Source organism: Hylobates moloch, unplaced genomic scaffold (genome assembly GCF_009828535.3).
Source record: "Hylobates moloch isolate HMO894 unplaced genomic scaffold, HMol_V3 SCAFFOLD_5, whole genome shotgun sequence".
Lineage (NCBI taxonomy): Eukaryota > Metazoa > Chordata > Mammalia > Primates > Hylobatidae > Hylobates > Hylobates moloch.
Genome location: NW_026652280.1, coordinates 149,789,680 through 149,807,857, shown reverse-complemented (window position 1 = coordinate 149,807,857; position 18,178 = coordinate 149,789,680). Strand labels below are relative to the sequence as shown.

General features: G+C 41.1%; 1 protein-coding gene across 3 annotated transcripts in view; it reads left to right on the top strand.

The window, feature by feature from the left end:
- The window catches only part of ST6GALNAC3 (ST6 N-acetylgalactosaminide alpha-2,6-sialyltransferase 3), a 578,393-nt gene that overhangs the window by 205,383 nt on the left and 354,832 nt on the right, over positions 1 to 18,178 (top strand). The window contains exon 1 of one of the 3 annotated variants that reach the window (XM_032155553.2): positions 9,589 to 9,631. The exons of the other annotated variants lie outside the window; for them this stretch is intronic. The gene's annotated coding sequence lies outside the window, so the exon portion shown is untranslated. Of the gene's footprint in view, positions 1 to 9,588; positions 9,632 to 18,178 lie in introns of those variants that run through there. 3 annotated transcript variants of the gene reach the window in all.

Genomic DNA, 18,178 nt, shown 5'->3' with positions numbered 1-18,178 from the left:
ATAGGACTGGTTAGGGCCTAGGAATCTGCAGTTGCACAGGTAGATGGTCTGAGGATCATAGTTAGAAGTGCCATGCTATAGGTTTGAAGCAAATGGGCTGTAGAACACATTCTTCATAAATTTCTGGGTTATGGTCAAATTTCCTACATTTTACAGAGAAAGAAATTATAGTGTTCAGGGGGCACTTAACTAACCGGAAATAGGTAGCAACAGAAAACTGGATGTTGTCGAATTTATGTATTCATTCACCATATGTTATTGGGCACCTTCTCTCGGCAAACATTCCCACAGCTGCAGGGAACACAGTGATAAACGAGGTGGGGATGGAGGCAGAGCACTAAATGAGTAACTCCCTTTCCTGGGAGCCCAGGGCTCTATTACCCAGGGTAGGCTGTCTTCAGCATAAGGATGACTCTATCAAGTAGGTCTGTAGATACTTCCAAGTCTTTACTGTCGAAACTCTCACCCTTGCCCTAGAAAGGTGTTGGATCTCAAAGGGAGTTGTCTCAGAGGAAGGGCAACCTGCAGCCTTTATTTTATTGGGACCAGACCTAGCATCCCTGGCTCAGATTGAGATTTACTGTCCTTATCATCAGATATGGAATAAAGGCTTCTGGAACAGCGGATGTGGTTTTCTACCTATGAAAGTAACATTCTCTAAAGCCTAGAGGATGGAACTTGATCTCTAGGGATAAAAGAGCAACAGTTGCTCTTAGGATCTTGTCTAACAATTGGCTTAGTAGGTGCTAACTCTAATTCTCATCTACCTGCTCCATCTTGATTTTAGCCACCCATCTAAGCTTCCACTTGCCACCCTTTCTGTGATTATGCTAGCCATCGACTGTGCTCTCTTTGGTCCCACTTGGGGCAGAGACAATCCAGAATGTTGGGAATTACCTGAACTCTCATCTCATTTGTCTCTCCAGCCATGTGTTAGGCCCTGTGGTCACCAACAATCTCAGGCCCAGCTGTTCTGTAGGACCAGCCCTAAGTGGCCCAGAGAAATATTTTCTTTGGGTTATATCCAATAGAAGGACATACTCGGGTCTTGTTGAGAGGCAGCCTGGTAAAATGGAGTGAAAACAGCTAGAAGCAGGCAATGCCAATGTGAAGTCCCTCTGCTCCAGCCAGCTTCCCAACCTCGGCCAAGTGCCCACTTTCTCAGGAGTATCCCACCTCCCTTCCAGACCAGAAATGCTGTGGGGCTTGACAGCCAATTTGCGATCTCTTTCCTACATCCTGACCTCTTTGACTCGGTCCCGGAACTTTTGATCCCCAATTATGAATCTCAATATACAACCCCTTGATCATGACCCCTTGCCTCATGGAACTCTCTGTCTCCTCTGTCTAGCCCCTGCTAAGCTTTGTGGACTTTGTCGCTAATCTACTTCACCTATGGTCTTGCCAAGTTGCTTCCTCTGTCACCTCCCTTCCCAGCCCACTCCAGCTCTGTCCTGCCACTGTCCAAAGTCAAAAGAGGCAGAACTACCTTCCTTGCTTTATTTTCTTTCCCCTCTACTTTGCTCTTTCTTTCTCTTTACCAGAGCAGAGCATCTGCAACCACTCTCGCTGCATTTTTTACCACCTTTTCTTCAGAGTCTACCTGAAAATGAAATACATATTTTTTGATAAATGTATTTTCATACTGAGGTTGAATAAGAATCTGATCTTTATGATTCTTAGGCTTGAAAAAATATATATTTTCTGAAGGAAGTAGACTGTTATCTTCATTATCACCTCCGTAAAATTGCAAATGGTCAAAACTACAAAAAATGGCTTTGCTCTATGTGTAATAGGCAAATGAAGGAAATTCATGGCAACTGAAACCCTTGCTTTAAAGTCAGCTCTTTGTGAATGGAAAGCAGCTGATATTCTGTAAATCCTCCCCAGATAGGATTTCTTACAGAAATACTGGCAGACTCTGTAATGACTGTGACTGCTTTGATATGAGGATGTAGTCAATATCTCATGAAAAAAGACTGCAACTTTCTACCTTCTGCAGTATAGAGAAGAGAAAAGGAAGTATATGATGTTCTCATGTCCATCTAACTTAGCGACCAAAATGCTTTATAATTTTTTAATTGATTTGTCTGGAAAGACTCCGTTCCCTATAGAACTCACAGATCTCCATTTATGTAGGGAAGAAAACTGTAGTCCTATCCCCATAGCTGCTTGAAATTCCGTTATTGATGTGATGAGCTCTTTGTTCCTCATTTTGATACAGATAAGATATTGAACTGAAGAAAATGCACAAAATATATCTTTCTCCACTAATAAACCGAGAAGTGGTAGTGGTGCTGTTTGTTAATTTGGGATTTATTTTGCTTTGCCAAATGGATTTGCCATTAATTTCACTAAGGCCACACAAAACTCTACATCAGTGACATGCAGAAATAGAGGTGGGATTGTCCAGTAAGTAGTTGTCAGAATTTGTCTTGATGATACTTGATGCAGATTTAAGAGAGAGAAAGCAGAAGCAATCTATTTCACTGGGGTGCCAGAGCCAGGGGGACTGAGACTGCCACAATGTGTGGGACCTTTCCTTTCTGAGCACAGCTTGGTGGCAGTCAGCCTTTCCCTCCAGCCCCCACACAAAACAAGTTGGTCAAGCCATGGATGAGTGATCTTGATTTGAAGAGAGAGAAAGAGATTGGATCCCCAAGTCTCAAAGCTGAGGTACTTATGCACTGAACTCTAAGAGGCATTTCATTTCTAACTAGCTTAGAATTTCCCATAGTTTGACAGCAACCCAAATAAAGAAAGTACTTGAGGAAGCAAAGTAGGTGTGCTGGAAGTTAAGGGCATTACCTGATGGCTGAATGAATTTGACAGGCTTTTCTCCTGTAGTTTTGACACAAGTGTGTTTTCCTCTATACCGCTGATGGAGTGCTCTGCCTAACCACGATGTACCCACCTTCTGTGGCTCAGCTGAGGGCCACTTTGTCAAATCTCTCCATCTTACTCATTCCTCGCCATTGCCCTCTCCCACCAGGGACCTCCCAGATCACTCTGCCACCCTTAAGACCACACATTTCGGCACTTTATGCCGCCTTGTCTTACCTTTTTTTTCATGTTTTATTGCTGCATGGCATTTAATGTTATTACTACAGCAAAATTGTATTTCCCTAGAGGGAGGGAATTTGACTTGTTTTGGTCTCAAACTCTAAACTCCGGTCAGCTGTGAAGAAGCCTGGACCCAATTTGCAGCCCAACTCCAGGAAAGTGTATATAATTGTGTGATGGATACTGTGGGTCATGACCCTACTCATCGCTCTATCTAATTGTTTCTTCTCCCTCTTCCCCCTTACTCCTTGTTGTCAGTCTTTTGTAAGTTTCTTTCAATCCTTTTAGGGATTGTGTGGAGTATAAATAACCTTCCATACGCTAAGCCGGAAGTTACCAACATGGAGGTTTCCTGACGCCAGGCAAGTAATGTAATATAATGACTTAGCCAAGGGAAGAGGGCAGGGTTCATCTCTGCACAGCTGCAGTCACTTGTGGCCGTGCTGGAATGAGGGCCCTTTGTTGCCAAATTTTCAGATTTTTCAAGAGAAGTTAGAAATGTAGAGTCTTAGGCAAACTTCACAATATTTAAACATAGACAGCTAAAGTGTGGGAATATCCTCAGTGATTCCCCTAACCTGGAAAACATATTTGGGTGCCATGTTCAGTTTGTGCACCACTGGTTTGCACAACCTGCTTTAAACTTTCATTTGGTAGGTGTCCAGTTATAATGGAACTGACTCTCCGACTGTGGCTTTCTTAGTATAAGGCCACATGCCATGTGCTGATCAGCAAACGCTGTTGAAGGATTTTGAAACGACTGGAAAAAAGAAAACTGGTTGTCTAGTTACCTAAAGACCCTGGGCTGTGTCACATCCACTATGAGTACACCCTCCAAAATCTGAGACCTTGTTAATGAGCCCTGTCTTCTCTCCCAGATTCTAACTGCTCTTCAGTGTTGTGACTTAGAGGGGATGCCGTAATGCCTGTGTGCCTGGAACCCAGGGAGGCAGAGGTCCTCTTTTTCACCCTAATGTGAAGCATGAAGTTAGAATCATCTCTGTGCTCCCTAATAGAGCCTCAGGCAGAGCTGTTATCATTCCGGATAAGGGATTCAGGGGTATTTGCATCCATACCCACCAAATAGTGGTTCCTGAGAAAATTTCTCTGACATGCTGAGAAAAAATAAAGAATTCAGAAAGTTGAAATTATTGAACTTATTTTGATATTAATGTACTTTTTTCCTCTGGTTGTCCCAAAATATCTCATTGGGTATATTTACTTGACAAAATGAAAAGTTGGCAACCGGCCAGGCACGGTGGCTCACGTCTGTAATCTTAGCACTTTGGGAGGCCAAGGCCGGCAGATCCCCTGAGGTCAGGAGTTCACCAGCTTGGCCAACATGGCAAAATCCCGTCTCTGCTAAAAGCATAAAAATAAGCCAGGCATGGTGGCAGGTGCCTGTAATCCCAGCTATTCAGGAGGCTGAGGCAGGAGAATTGCTTGAACCTGGGAGGCGGAGGTTGCAGTGAGCCGAGATTGTGCTACTGCACTCCAGCCTAGGCGACAAGAGCGAAACTCTGTCTCAAAAAAAAAAAAAAAAAAAAAAAGTTGGCAACCTTAGAACGGTTCCTGTCATCTCTCTTTATTGTTTCATTTCTAAATTAGAGTTTCATTTGGTAGCTACCCAGTTATAATGAAACTGAAATCCATAGTGGTCTGTGAAATCAAAGTCTGTGGCCATATTTGAGCCACACCCTCAGTTAATGACAGGCCCGGGAGAGGGAGGGAAGGGTGGCAATGACCAGGAACACCAGGTACAGATAGAAAATGTCCATCCTCAGTAAGACGGGTCACCTCTGTGAGGGGTACGTGTCCTCATTCAGTCCATACTCAAAAGAGATTTATCCAAAAGCTGTTGCAAGCAGCTCAGGTTTGGGGGGCAGGGGGCTGACCTTTTCTAGTCTTTGAAAGAGAATGTATTCCTCTTGAGAAATGTAGGATTTTATTGTCAGTGTGTTTGAATTCAGCAAACAGACCCAGAGATGAACCCAAGGGACAACAGGCTCAAAGAACGTAGATGATACCATGGAACTTTGACCTATTTCATATGAGCATCTCTGAGCCTGTATTTGGGACTGGCTGCCTTGTTTGTTTTACAAATTGATCCTCATATTGATTCCTTCCTTGATGGCTGTGGAAAAGAAGTCTCCTTCTTGTTTGAACTCATGTCTTTGTGGGCTGCCTTTATGCTTATTACACAAAAGTCTCCCCGATTCTTGTTGATTTGGCAAGAGACTTCCTTGCTGAGAATTTTGCAGGCTGCGGTCTGGGTGTAAAGTGGTTTGCTGTAATGGGACAGCTTCCAGAAGAGAATCCGCTCTCCATTTTGAAATGCCAATTCTTGGAGCCAGAAGAATTTATTCTAGGAGAGAGAAAAGAATTATTGATAAGTTCATAATTATTCACAATTATTTATTGAGTACCCACTCTGTGCCAGGTTGTAGTTTAGACACTAGGGCTACAGTAACCACTAAGCAAAATGCACAAAAATGCTTGTCTTCAGTGGTCTTATACTTTATTGGGACAAAACAGATCAGAAACAAAACAAAACTCACAACATATAAGAAAATTACATAGTATGTGAGAAGGAGACAATTCTATCTGGAAAGTCTAGCAGAGCAAGTGTGATCAAGAGTTTAGAAAAAGGGATTGCTATTTAAAACAGGGAAGTCAGACTAGGTGTCCTTGATTAAGTGATAGTTGAGTGACAGTGACAACTTTATTTATGCTTTAGAAAGACTACTCTGGCTGCTTTGGGAAAAGACTGCAGAAAAGCATGGAGACCTGTTAGGAACCCATTGCAAAAGTCCTGGCAGGCAGCTTGGAGCAGGGTGGTGGCAGTAGAGGTGATGAGAAGAGGCTAGATTTGGGATGTATTTTTTTTTATTATTATTATACTTTAAGTTTTAGGGTACATGTGCACAATGTGCAGGTTTGTTACATATGTATAAAAGCAGAGCCAATGTGGATTTCCAATAAACTGGACCTTTTAATAAAGCTGAGAGAGACTTTACAGATCATTTAGACCCCTTCCGAGGCCAGGTAGGTAGCACAACGGAGTGAAACTAGCTGCATGACAACAGGGGCTCTTAGAAACAGGTTGCATTGTCTTATTACATTAAAAAAATTAAAGCCGGGCGTGGTGGCTCACGCCTGTAATCCCAGCACTTTGGGGTGCTAAGGTGGGTGGATCACGAGGTCAAGAGATTGAGATCATCCTGGCCAACATGGTGAAATCTCATCTCTACTAAAAATACAAAAATCAGCTGGGTGTGGTGGTGGGCGCCTGTAGTCCCAGCTACTCGGGAGGCTGAGGCAGGAGAATCACTTGAACCTGGGAGGTCGAGGTTGCAGTGAGCCGAGATCGCGCCACTGCATTTCAGCCTGGGTGACAGGGCAAGACTGTCTCAGGAAAAAAAAAAAAAAAAATTAAAACACCATTCAAGCCAAATTATATCTGTACAGTCAGCCTATGAACTTCTAAACTACATCCTGTAAGAATCAAACCCATTCTTTTTACAGATGAGAGATATGGGGTCTTACAAAGTTTATTGACTTGGTCAAAGTCATTAGAGGCAGAATCAGAATCGAAGCCTCGGGCTTCCTCATTTGTAGTTCAGAGTTCATTCATTACATCTGTACTCAAACCATGAACAGCTTTTCCTCCTTGGTGCCGCTCTGAGTGGATGCCACCCATGTAGAATATTCTTTTATTTTCCCACTGGTGCAGCGTGATGGGTCCATTTTATTTTTCTCTTCATCTCTATCATCAGGTGTCATCTTTTAAAACTTGTGAACCCTTGGCTATCCCAGCCACCCCCAAAGAACACCCTTGGGATTTACTGATTGGCTGTTTGTACTCTAGGAATTGTGAGCAATGAAAGAATAGGCTAACTTCGCCTCCTCCCTAGTTTGGTGGATCACAGCAGAGAGAGGAAGACTAACAAAGAAGGCCTATGTAAAATGGGAACTGAGGGCTATCTTTTGCTTTTGGCATCTTGATGGATGCCTAAGGTGGATCAGTATTTATGTAACATAACAGGGGTGCTTTACCTGTGGGGAGAGGAGTGACCACTGAAAACACTGTTCAAAGGGGTCCTTCATAGTCGTGCACTTTTAAATTTTTTAAAAAATGGCTTTCTTTTCCTATTATAAATGATGTTGAGAAGATTAGAAAGGATGTTGAGAAGATTAGCTATCCAGGGGAACATTAAGTTGTATTTTCATTTTACATTGTTGACAGAAATAAAAATCTGCATGGATTAAAATTTAAACAGAAAATACTTTTAAAAACTCTAAGGAAATTTAACCAATATTTGTTTTATCTCCAATAGAGAAAGATTTTGAAACTTTAAAAGCAATGAAAAAATAGGAAAAAAACAAGTAAGATTTATCACATGAAAATTAAAACATGAACCCAGAAAAATATTCACAATAAATATTGAATAAAAGGTTAACAACCTTAATGTGCAAAGTTATGTTTTTCTTGGATAAAAATCCCATGGCATCAAATAGAGCTGAGAGGAAGAGCTCACAATTCATGAAAGAGGAAATACAAATATGGCAAGTAAACTTCCAAGAAAAGGTAGAACTTCCTAGTAATCAAAGAAGACAAGTTAAACTAAAATGAAAACCATTTTTTTTTGTTTGTGAGATTGGTAAAGGTTAAATAAGATTTTTAATACGTAAAGTCAGCAAGTTAAGACAGACCTGTTTACATATGCCTGGTATTAACATCACATGGCATATCAGTCTGAAAAGCAATATGGCAACATGCATTGAGAGCCTTAAGATGCTGATATTCATCAATCCATGAATCTCACTTTTGGTAACAATCTAAATATCCACTCGTAAGATGTATAAGTAAGTAAATTTTGCTATAGTTATGTTATGGAATGATGTATCTGGAAGTTTATTTCCCTCCACGCATACTCTCTGTGCCACTCCTGTGCTTTATGGGAGTCTATTGTTAAAAATCTCACTGCTTCATCCAGTGGTAACATGTTTTATGGCCCACAGGTGAGAGTCCCATTTATCACAGAAACTTTGGAGTATACATAAAACTAAAAGAGAGAAAAAGACCAGCCATAGTCACAACATTCGAAGTCAGGCATAGTTAATATTTTCATATTTTCCGTTCTCATCTTTGCAAGGTGTGTTCATAGTTCAAGAGAGTTTTGCTTAGGAGTCATCTCTCAATAATAAAAACTTCTCAAACTATGGATCAATTATGCATATGTGCACCTGTGGGTACATTATACATTTGTGTCCTATAATTATATATGATTTATATATGATTATATATGATTATATATAAGCAAGTTTATGTCCTATTAGTCTCTGAACCTTTCCATCACATCTTAAATTTTTAAAGTTTTTATAAAAATTCTAATTTACCCTTTTAAAAACATACCTGCTGTGTGAAGGGATGTTAGAGGCCCCTACTCTGTATCTATTTTAACAGCATGGTGGCTTATGGCAAGCATGGGAAATCTTTTATGACTTTGCTCCCAATCTCTCCCAACCTCCTGTAATTCAGGCATTTCACTTTGCTCAACCTTATCTCTGACCGGCCTCCTCACCCATTACTCATCATTTCACATCAGGAATCCACAAGTAAGCAATTCAAGAACCTTGAGTGGAACATGAGTGAAAGCTATTTCTGCAGCCTAAACCCCTTCAATCAATACAAGAATGTCAGCAATTCTAGAGTCTAAACTTATTAAATTCTCATATTATTTTTAAAATGCTAGCCCCAGTCCTCTTTGTCTGATTTCTAATCTCTGAAAGAAACAGTAAATGCAAGCATAGGTATTTTAAAGGGTTGGGGTGGAGGGGGGTGCTTTTCCAGGATACTCTCTTATCGTTTTCCTGACAAACTTAACGTGATTTAACAGTTACTGGTAAAACCTTTCACCAACAGTTTGTTACTGTGACAGCAGAAGCACTCAAATTCAGGGAATGTCGAACTTCATCTTGTGAATTCAGATCTGGCAGAAGACCAGGATTTTCCATCTTTACTAGAAGATGGAAAAATGTCACTCTCTGAGACTACAGTAAGTGGAGCCCAGGGTTCTGCTTTGTGTACTGAGTGAGAGAATAATAGTGTGATGTCCCTGTAGACAGAGAAGCTGACTGTGCTCTACGGAGACAGTGTTTTCCAAGATGTGTTAAGTGCAATTCCAGCTTCTCGGCTTTTGGTAGATTTTCCTCTAGAAATGTTCATTGCTCGAAGGCATTTAGGAAAAGATTCATTGCAGGACTTTAATATGCTAAGGTGTAATATGAATCAATAAGCACAAGTTGTAGCACACAACATTTAAACCTACATGAGCATGAAACCCTTCTTCAAGGGAGACTAGTGTTTTCCAAGGCCTGCTTTGGGAAATTCTTTGTTGGGCACTTTGCTTATGTAGCAGATTTGAATCTTAGTCTGTAAACTGAGATATGCAAGAAATAGAACATTTCACATTTTTGAAATATTAAACTCTGATTTTAATGTCCCCATCCCTCTCAGGTGGCAGGAAGCTTAACTTTGGCCCTTCTTGGAGCTCTGCACTGACCTGTGAGTACCATGCCAAAATTCTGGTCATTGCTCATCTGTCACACTCGGCTAGTTGCCCCTTGACTCAGACAGTGCCCAGGATCCATCCTAAGGTCTTCCCTCAGGATGCTTCATGGCCAATAATTGAGTCTCTACTGGTGGGGATGGGGTGTAAATCTTTTTTTCTGTTTGCCTTCCTGATTCTCTCTCCCTGTACTCCAAAAGTCTTCCTGAGTATACCTAGCACTAGGTTTTACTGTTTTATTTTCTTAATTGATGGCTAGTATTTAAGAACATTATCTCCCTTCCGTATCATGTATTTTAAATAAGAATATTTACTGTCTTGTATATCTGAATGGGTCACATGTAGTGCAAGCTTCAAGACTGGTTTGATTCAGCAGTTCAACAGTGTCATCAAAGTACTAGTTTCATTCTTCCTTAATGTTTTGTGACTGTGATACGACATTGAATCTGAGATCTATTCCTTTATGAAGGGGAAATAGCTGGCATTTCCAGGTTTTATATTTGCAACCCACATCTTCCAGTAGAGAGACACAATGGCTTTGGAAAACTTTTCAGAATGTTAAACAATCCTTCTCTTGTAATAGCTTCCATCAAACCTCTACTAACATCTTATTGACCTTCATTGCATCACATAAATTAAAATTATTCTGAAATTTTTATATATGTTTTTTATATACATATATATATATAAAACGTGTAAGATATATGAAGAAAAATATAATGCGATTTCATAGCCCCCTTTTAAATTTCCTTAGCAATGCCTCCTATATCCCCTGACAGGGGTAACGTTTCTTTGTGTTTATCAATATCTTGCTTTCCTGTATAATTTTACCCTTTATATATACAATCCTAAACAATATATTTTTTAGTGTTGCGTGATTTTAGATTTTGCATTAATGATATCATCTATGTGTATTTCTTCTGCCACTTGCCTTTTTGATTCCACATGATTTGTGAGATTCATCCATGCTGGTGGATGAATCTATTTCTTAATTTGTACTGTGATATAGTATTCCATTGTATGATTAAGCCACAGTTTACTTATCTATGTGTTGTTGATAAACTGTTAAGTCAGCTCTAGTTTGGGAGTGTTAGGAATAATGCTGCCAGTCTTCTCTTATACATTGTTGTGCCTGCGTGGAAGGGGTGCCCACATGTACATACATACTTAAGAATGGCATTGCCGAATGAAACCATGAACAGTCTTTAATGTTACTATATAATGCAAAATTATTTTCCAAAATAGAATAGTATTTTCAATATAAGTAGAATATAAGAAGTCCTGTTTTTCCATATCTTTGCCAACACTTGGTTTTGTCAGCATTTTAAAAAGTTGTCAGATTGGTATGTATGAATTTATACTTTACAGTTCAATTTACCTTTTTGGCAAATCAATTAGGCTTAGAATATTTGCATTTTTAATTGATATTTTTATTTCATCTTTTGTGAAATGTCTGTTTATGATTTTTACCCATTTTGATTTTGTGTTGTTTTCACCTTCTTAATGGATTTGTAGAAGTTCTTGTATGTTCTGCTTACTAATCCAGTGTCAGTTATACATGTTGCAATATCTTCTCTCAATCTGCAATGTACATTTTCACTTTTTGAAATAAATTCTTTTAATAAACTAAAAAAATAAGGTGGTCAAATTATCAAACTATTCCTTATGGTTGATATTTTGTTGTTTTATTTTTAAAATTATTTTCTACTCCAAGTTCATATATATTTGTGTATGCATATGTGTGTGTGTGTATTTACATATAGGCTTATATAGTTGGGCAATGTGGTACTGATATATTTGGGCAGTGTGGTACTGACACAAAGACAGACCAATGAGACACAATGGAAAGCCCAGAAATGAATCCATGCATATATGTAAATTTGATAGATGACATTACAGATCATTGGGAAAGTGGAAACAATTAATTTCTATATTCAAAAAATAGATGGAATAAGACCCCCTCCTTCATAACAGGTCAATTGAAAACATATGTATATGTTTATATATATATATGCACACATATTTCTACATGTATACCTGTATATACGCGAATATACACATATATGTCTTTAACATGAAGGAGGAGTCTTATTTCATCTATGTTTTAATATGGCTAATAATTGTCTCAGCATCATTTACGTTTCCCAATAATCTGTAATGATATCTCTGTCATCTACCAAATTTCCCTATATGTCTGGATTTATTTCTGGGCTGTCGGTGGTGTGCCTTTGGTCTGTTGTCTTTGAGTCAGTACCATATTGCCACTAGCTTCTATACCTTTACAATAAGCTTTAAGTCTGATTACTCAAGTCTCCTCTCACATTCTCACCCCTAGACCTTATTCTTCAAGAATGTCTTGGTCATTTTTGGCCTTTTGCATTTCTACAGAAATTTTATAATTGGCTTGAAAAATTTTAATATCTTTATTTAATTTCATTAAATTTATAGTTTTGGGGAAGAGTTGGTATCTTTGTAACATTATAATGTTGAATCTTTCTATCTCTATTTCTATCCAAATCTACTTATTTAGATCTTCAGTGTCTTTCGTTGCTATAATAAATGGTATCTTTCAGTACCATGTACTCTCATTATTGCTAGGCATTCTTTTTTTTTTTTTTAGACGGAGTCTGGCTCTGTCATCCCAGGCTGGAGTGCAGTGGCACGATCTTGGCTCACTGCAAGCTCCACCTCCCAGGTTCATGCCGTTCTCCTGCCTCAGCCTCTCGAGTAGCTGGGACTACAGGCGCCCGCCACCATGCCCAGCTAATTTTTTGTATTTTTAGTAGAAACGGGGTTTCACTGTGTTAGCCAGGATGGTCTCGATCTCCTGACCTCGTGATCTGCCCATCTTGGCCTCCCAAAGTACTGGGATTACAGGCTTCTAGGCATTATATTTTTTAATGGACTTCAGTGTTTACAGAATTCAAGAAGAGCCTTTGATAGCTGGTTACCTCTACTTTTTGAGGAAACCAATCCCTGATGCAGAGAATGAAAGAGTTTGTCTATCTGCTTGAACGGAGAAGAAAAGAAAAATAAACAGAAAATGTTGCAATTTGAAAGTAATTTTAGTAAATTTGCCTGCCACACCTACATAATCTTATTTAATCCTCACCACAACGTTCTAAGTTAGGTGTTATTTGTCCTATTTTCATGACAAGGGAAACCAAGGTTTAGGAAAACCAAGTAATTTACTCAAAGTCACAGAGCAAATGTGTTTATGGTAAAGCCAGGATTTAAAATCAGGTGGATTTCACACCAAAATGGTTCTGTTCGTCGTGTAGTACTTTCCCTCAGGCAAGAAGAATGTTCAGAATTTTCTAAGCATTTGAGTACAATGACCAGAATGGATAATCCTTTCTGTAGACAATTATGTGGCTCTGTCTCCCCTCACTAAGGTCAGCAGACATTTGATACCACTTTATCCATCTCTTCTTGTCACTGTTGCTGGCTGAGGGGGCCACTTGGCTCCCAGGGAGGAGAATTTGCACACCTGAGGAAACAGACAGCAGACAGCACCAACATGCTTTCCTTAGACTGCATTTGGACACACACAACCAGGCAAGGGAACTGAAATTGTAGAGCAGCAGTCTGTTTGGAGTCATTTTAATATTTTCTTAAACAGTCAGTGATGGAAAACTCTGATAACAACTCAAGTGAAAGCTTAGGGCTGCGAAAAGCCTCCTCTGTGGATGTGACTGGAAAGGATTCTCTGCGGAATATGGCTTAGATGCCTGAGCCCCGTGTTCTTTGGTAACAAAATTACCGCAAGTCATTCGCCATCTGTGATCCTCAGGGGTGGAAGCTTTTGCTGGAAGACACAGTTATTATCAATCAACCTGCGCTAGCCAACAGGCCTCCAGAGCTTCGGGGTTGGGGGGAATGTTGTTATAGAAGAAACGGGAAAGAGGAGCCTTTGTGGGAAAGGATGGTTAGTATTCTTGATGGCTTGTCAGAGGCGGTAGTGGCCATAATCAAGTGAGTGCAGCACTTGAGCTGGTTCAGAGCTGCGGTGCCTGGAGTCATGTCCGCCAGCAGCTGCCAGAGGCGGAAGTGGCGTTCATGGTAGCCACTTCCTCAGGAGGGCTCTTCAGGTTTTAGAGCCGGAGCACAACTGTGACTCCTGTACCAGGCACACTGGACCTCAGGAGACTTACGGGAGTCTCCTCAGAATTCACAAAAGAAATATGAAGAATTAGGAAGAACGTTTACAAAACTTAGTAGAGATCCTCTTTATAGATGCAACTTGAGAAACAGCACACAGATAGAGGTTACTCCACTGGAGGAGTTCTGTGTTTGTTTTCCTATTATAAAGGGTTCGGGAGAAAGTGGGGTGCTTGCTAACCATTGGTTCTCTCTCCTGTCTTCTCTTCCTTTTCTCTCATCTTGTCCTTTCTCTTTTGCCATTACCCCTTTTCTCATTTTTCGTTCTCTTATTTGTTCTTCCCTTCTCCCTCCACTTCTCCTTCACCTTTTCTCTCTTGCTTCTTTCTCTGCTTCACTTCATTCTCCCTGTTCTGTCCTGTCTTCCAGTCGCCCCTTTCTCCACCCCACCCTTTGCTATGTTCTGAATCAGTGATTGCCTAAGTGGAAAGTTGGAGACAGTTTCAGAAATCCTATTTATTTTAGCTCATCAGTTGTTACTGCTTACTTTTTGTTTGAATATATTTGGGGCATATTCTCAAAAATATGTTGATAATGGAGTACAGAAATTCTGGCGACTGTTACTCTCCAGTGTCTTTCTTTTCTTCCTAGAACTAACTACTAGTCCTTTCCAGTTCGGGTAGATGGATTATATTTCTTGCATAGTACTTTCAGCATTTATCATTTTTAGTAAATGAATACCTAATGTGCCACTAGGGAAGCTAAATTCATACCTATTTCAGCTGGGGTGAGCACTGTGACCTTCTGTTACACATACCTATTGCTGCCACCAGAGACAGATTGAGTTGGATGCACTATGGGTAGAGACAAGGGCTGGTGCTACTTACTTATCAGAAAGGATTCTTGTAAGAATTAAACGAAATAATGGGCATAGAATTTAGAATTAAATAATGTTATGTGCATGGTATGCTACAAAGATTTGGATTCAGACCTCTTTATAAATCTCAGATTCGTCACTTACTAGCATGCAAACTTGGGCAAGTCACTTTATTTTACTTGAACCTTTTCTTTTCTATAAAATGAGGTCAAGAAATAATGCTCATTTACAAACTGATCATCGAGGCAAATGAGATAATACATGAAATCTCCTAAAATAGAGTAGATGCTCACTGAATATCGCCTTACTTCCCTCCACCCAATTATGCATTTATGTATCTGTCAAACATTTATATTATGCTCACTTTATGCCATGCACTGTTCTAAGCGCTTTATAAATTTAACTCTTTAATATCATCATAGTCCTTTGAGTACTTACTATTACTATCTCGTTTTGCAGATTGGTAAGCTGAAGCACAGAGAGGTTTAATAACTTATTTAAAGCCTCATGGATAGTAAGTAGCAGAGCCACTAACTGATATTTTTGTGCGGACACCTTAATTCAAGGTTTTTTCCCCTTTAACTGAAGATATTATTGCCCTGAGATATTACCTTGAAATCGATATAGATTTTTTCTTGAGTTTGCAAATTTTCTCTCTTAGCGGCCTTAGGAAAAAATAACATTAAACCAACGCACACTTAATTATGAGTTCATTGTCTGTGTTAATGTGGTAAAGAGGTGCATGAATGTCATAAAATATATTCTCATTTGGTTCCACCCTGAGAGAGCCGTTGGATTGCAACCCCAGTGCTTTTCAGCAGGGAAGCTGGCCAGAGACGCCTGCAGCCTGCTGGGGAGTGTGTGTGGGTAGCTCGTCCAGCAGTGTGCCTGCACTCCTCATCTGCACAGAGCATGCACAGTGTTCAAAGGCACACAGATGGGGACTCAAGTGGGGCCAAGATCACTGGGAAGAGTGTCGGAAAATGAAACCTGGCCAACAGACAGCACCCTTCTGTTTAATCAGAATGCTGGAGCCAGGTCCAGAGAATAATGACTACAAACTGGCTGTGCCTTGGGCCTATTCAGCATCTTGTTCTCATTTTCAAGTGTTTGGTCCTTGGGAAGGTCTCAAACTTCACTTTGCTACTCGATTATGCTGCCCATTGAGAAATTTTCAAGGCAAAGTGAATTCATGTGGCCCGGATTCATTATTATTTAAGATCATTAACACATTTTTAGACCGAATTGGCAGTAAGGAAAGGGAGGAAGGAAACATCTATTGAGGTCATACCAGGTGCTGGGTGCTGTAGTGGGCACTTCTATGCATGTTAGCTCAACTGACGATACCAGAGAAGTGGAAATTACTTCAGATTGTCATGAAAAAGACAAATGGAGAAGGTGGGATGCATGAAAAACAGACTTTTAAAATTCCTAAATCAATGCCTTCAAGTCACCTAAAATGATTAGAAACACTTTATAGTTGTCTTTTATGAGGAGACAAGAATTATATGTGTTCCTTGTTTTTTTCTCCTTCTGCTTGCTGAAGAGTTTTGGTTTCCCTTGTCTCGTCCTTTTCCTTCCCTTTGTCCTGCCTTGAGAGACTGGTTATATTAAGCTTTTGTGAGGAATTTCAGGTGAGAGGGAATGGAGGAAGAAAAAAGAGACTTAGGGACACATATTCATATCCATGTGTGTATGTGTATTTATGTGACATGTATAATTTTATATATGTGATAAATACATACACATTACAAATGCAATTATGCTATACTTAATCTTCCATGATCTTTTCTAAATCCTTCAAGTTTATTATGAACATCTCCCCATGTCAACATATTTAAAACCACAGTATCATTATTAATATTGCCTAAAACTCTATACTCAGTATATGTCAATACTTGATTATTGGATATTTAGGTAGTTTCCAGTTTTAGTTTTATCAGTAGTGCAGCAGTGACATCTGAACAAAGTGATTTAAAATGGCACCAATTACTGTTTCTCAGGGATCAGCTTTACTGTGATTTTTCTTAAATTAGAGGAATCACCTGTATGTTCAAGCTAATTTTTTAGATTACTAGAAATATTCTTGTAACGATGTCTTATGGAGAACCCACTGTATAAAACCCATAGAAGTGTACTTCCCCAGCCAGATGCGGTGGCTCACACTTGTAATCCCAACACTTTGGGAGGCCAAGGCAGGTGGATCACTTGAGGTCAGGAGTTCCAGACCAGCCTGGCCAACATGGTGACACCCCATCTCTACTAAAAAAAAAAAAAAAATCAAAAATTAGTTGGGCCTGGTGGCACACACCTGTAATCCCAGCTACTTGGGAGGCGGAGGCAGGAGAATTGCTTGAACCTGGGAGGTGGAGGTTGTTGCAGTAAGCTGAGATCAAGATCACGCCACTGCATTCCAGCCTGGGTGACAGAGCTAGACTCTTGTCTCGAAAAAAAAAAAAAAAAAAAAAAAAAAAGTGGTACTTTCCTCCATGGGTTGCCTCCTGCTGTGTCCGGAATCAGTGGGTTCTTGGTCTCACTGACTTCAAGAATGAAGCCGCTGACCCTCGCCGTGAGTGTTATAGCTCTTAAGGCAGTGCACCTGGAGTTGTTCGTGCCTCCCGGTGGGCTCGTGGTCTTGCTGGCTTCAGGAGTGAAGCTGCAGACCTTCGCGGTGTTATAGCTCATAAAAGCAGCATGGACCCAAAGAGTGAGCAGTAGCAAGATTTATTGCAGAGCGAAAGAACAAAGCTTCCACAGTGTGGAAGGGGACCCGACCGGGTTGCCACTGCTGGCTCGGGCAGCCTGCTTTTATTCTCTTATCTGGCCCACCCACGTCCTGCTGATTGGTAGAGCCCAGTGGTCTGTTTTGAAAGGGCGCTGATTGGTGCGTTTACCATGCCTGAGCTAGACATAAAAGTTCTTCACGTCCCCTTCAGATCAGTTAGATACAGAGTATGGACACAAAGGTTCTCCAAGGCCCCACCAGAGCAGCCAGACAGAGTGTCGATTGGTGCATCCACAAACCTCGAGCTAGACACAGGGTGCCGATTGGTGTGTTCACAATCCCTGAGCTAGACATAAAGGTTCTCCACATCTCCACCAGACTCAGGAGCCCAGCTGGCTTCACCCAGTGGATCCCGCACCAGGACCGCAGGTGGAGCTGCCTGTCAGTCCTGCGCCGTGCGCTCGCACTCCTCAGCCCTTGGGTGGTCGATGGGACTGGGCGCCGTGGAGCAGGGGGCGGCGCTCATCAGGGAGGCTCCGGCCGCACAGGAGCCCATGGAGGGGGTGGGAGGCTCAGGCATGGCGGCCTGCAGGTCCCGAGCCCTGCCCCGCGGGAAGGCAGCTAAGGCCCGGTGAGAAATGGAGCGCAGCGCCGGTGGGTCGGCACTGCTGGGGGACCCAGTACACCCTCCGCAGCCGCTGGCCCGGGTGCTAAGCCCCTCATTGCCCGGGGCCGGCAGGCTGCTCCGAGTGCGGGGCCCGCCAAGCCCACGCCCACCCAGAAGTCCAGCCGGCCCGCAAGCGCCGCGCGCAGCCCCGGTTCCGGCTCGCGCCTCTCCCT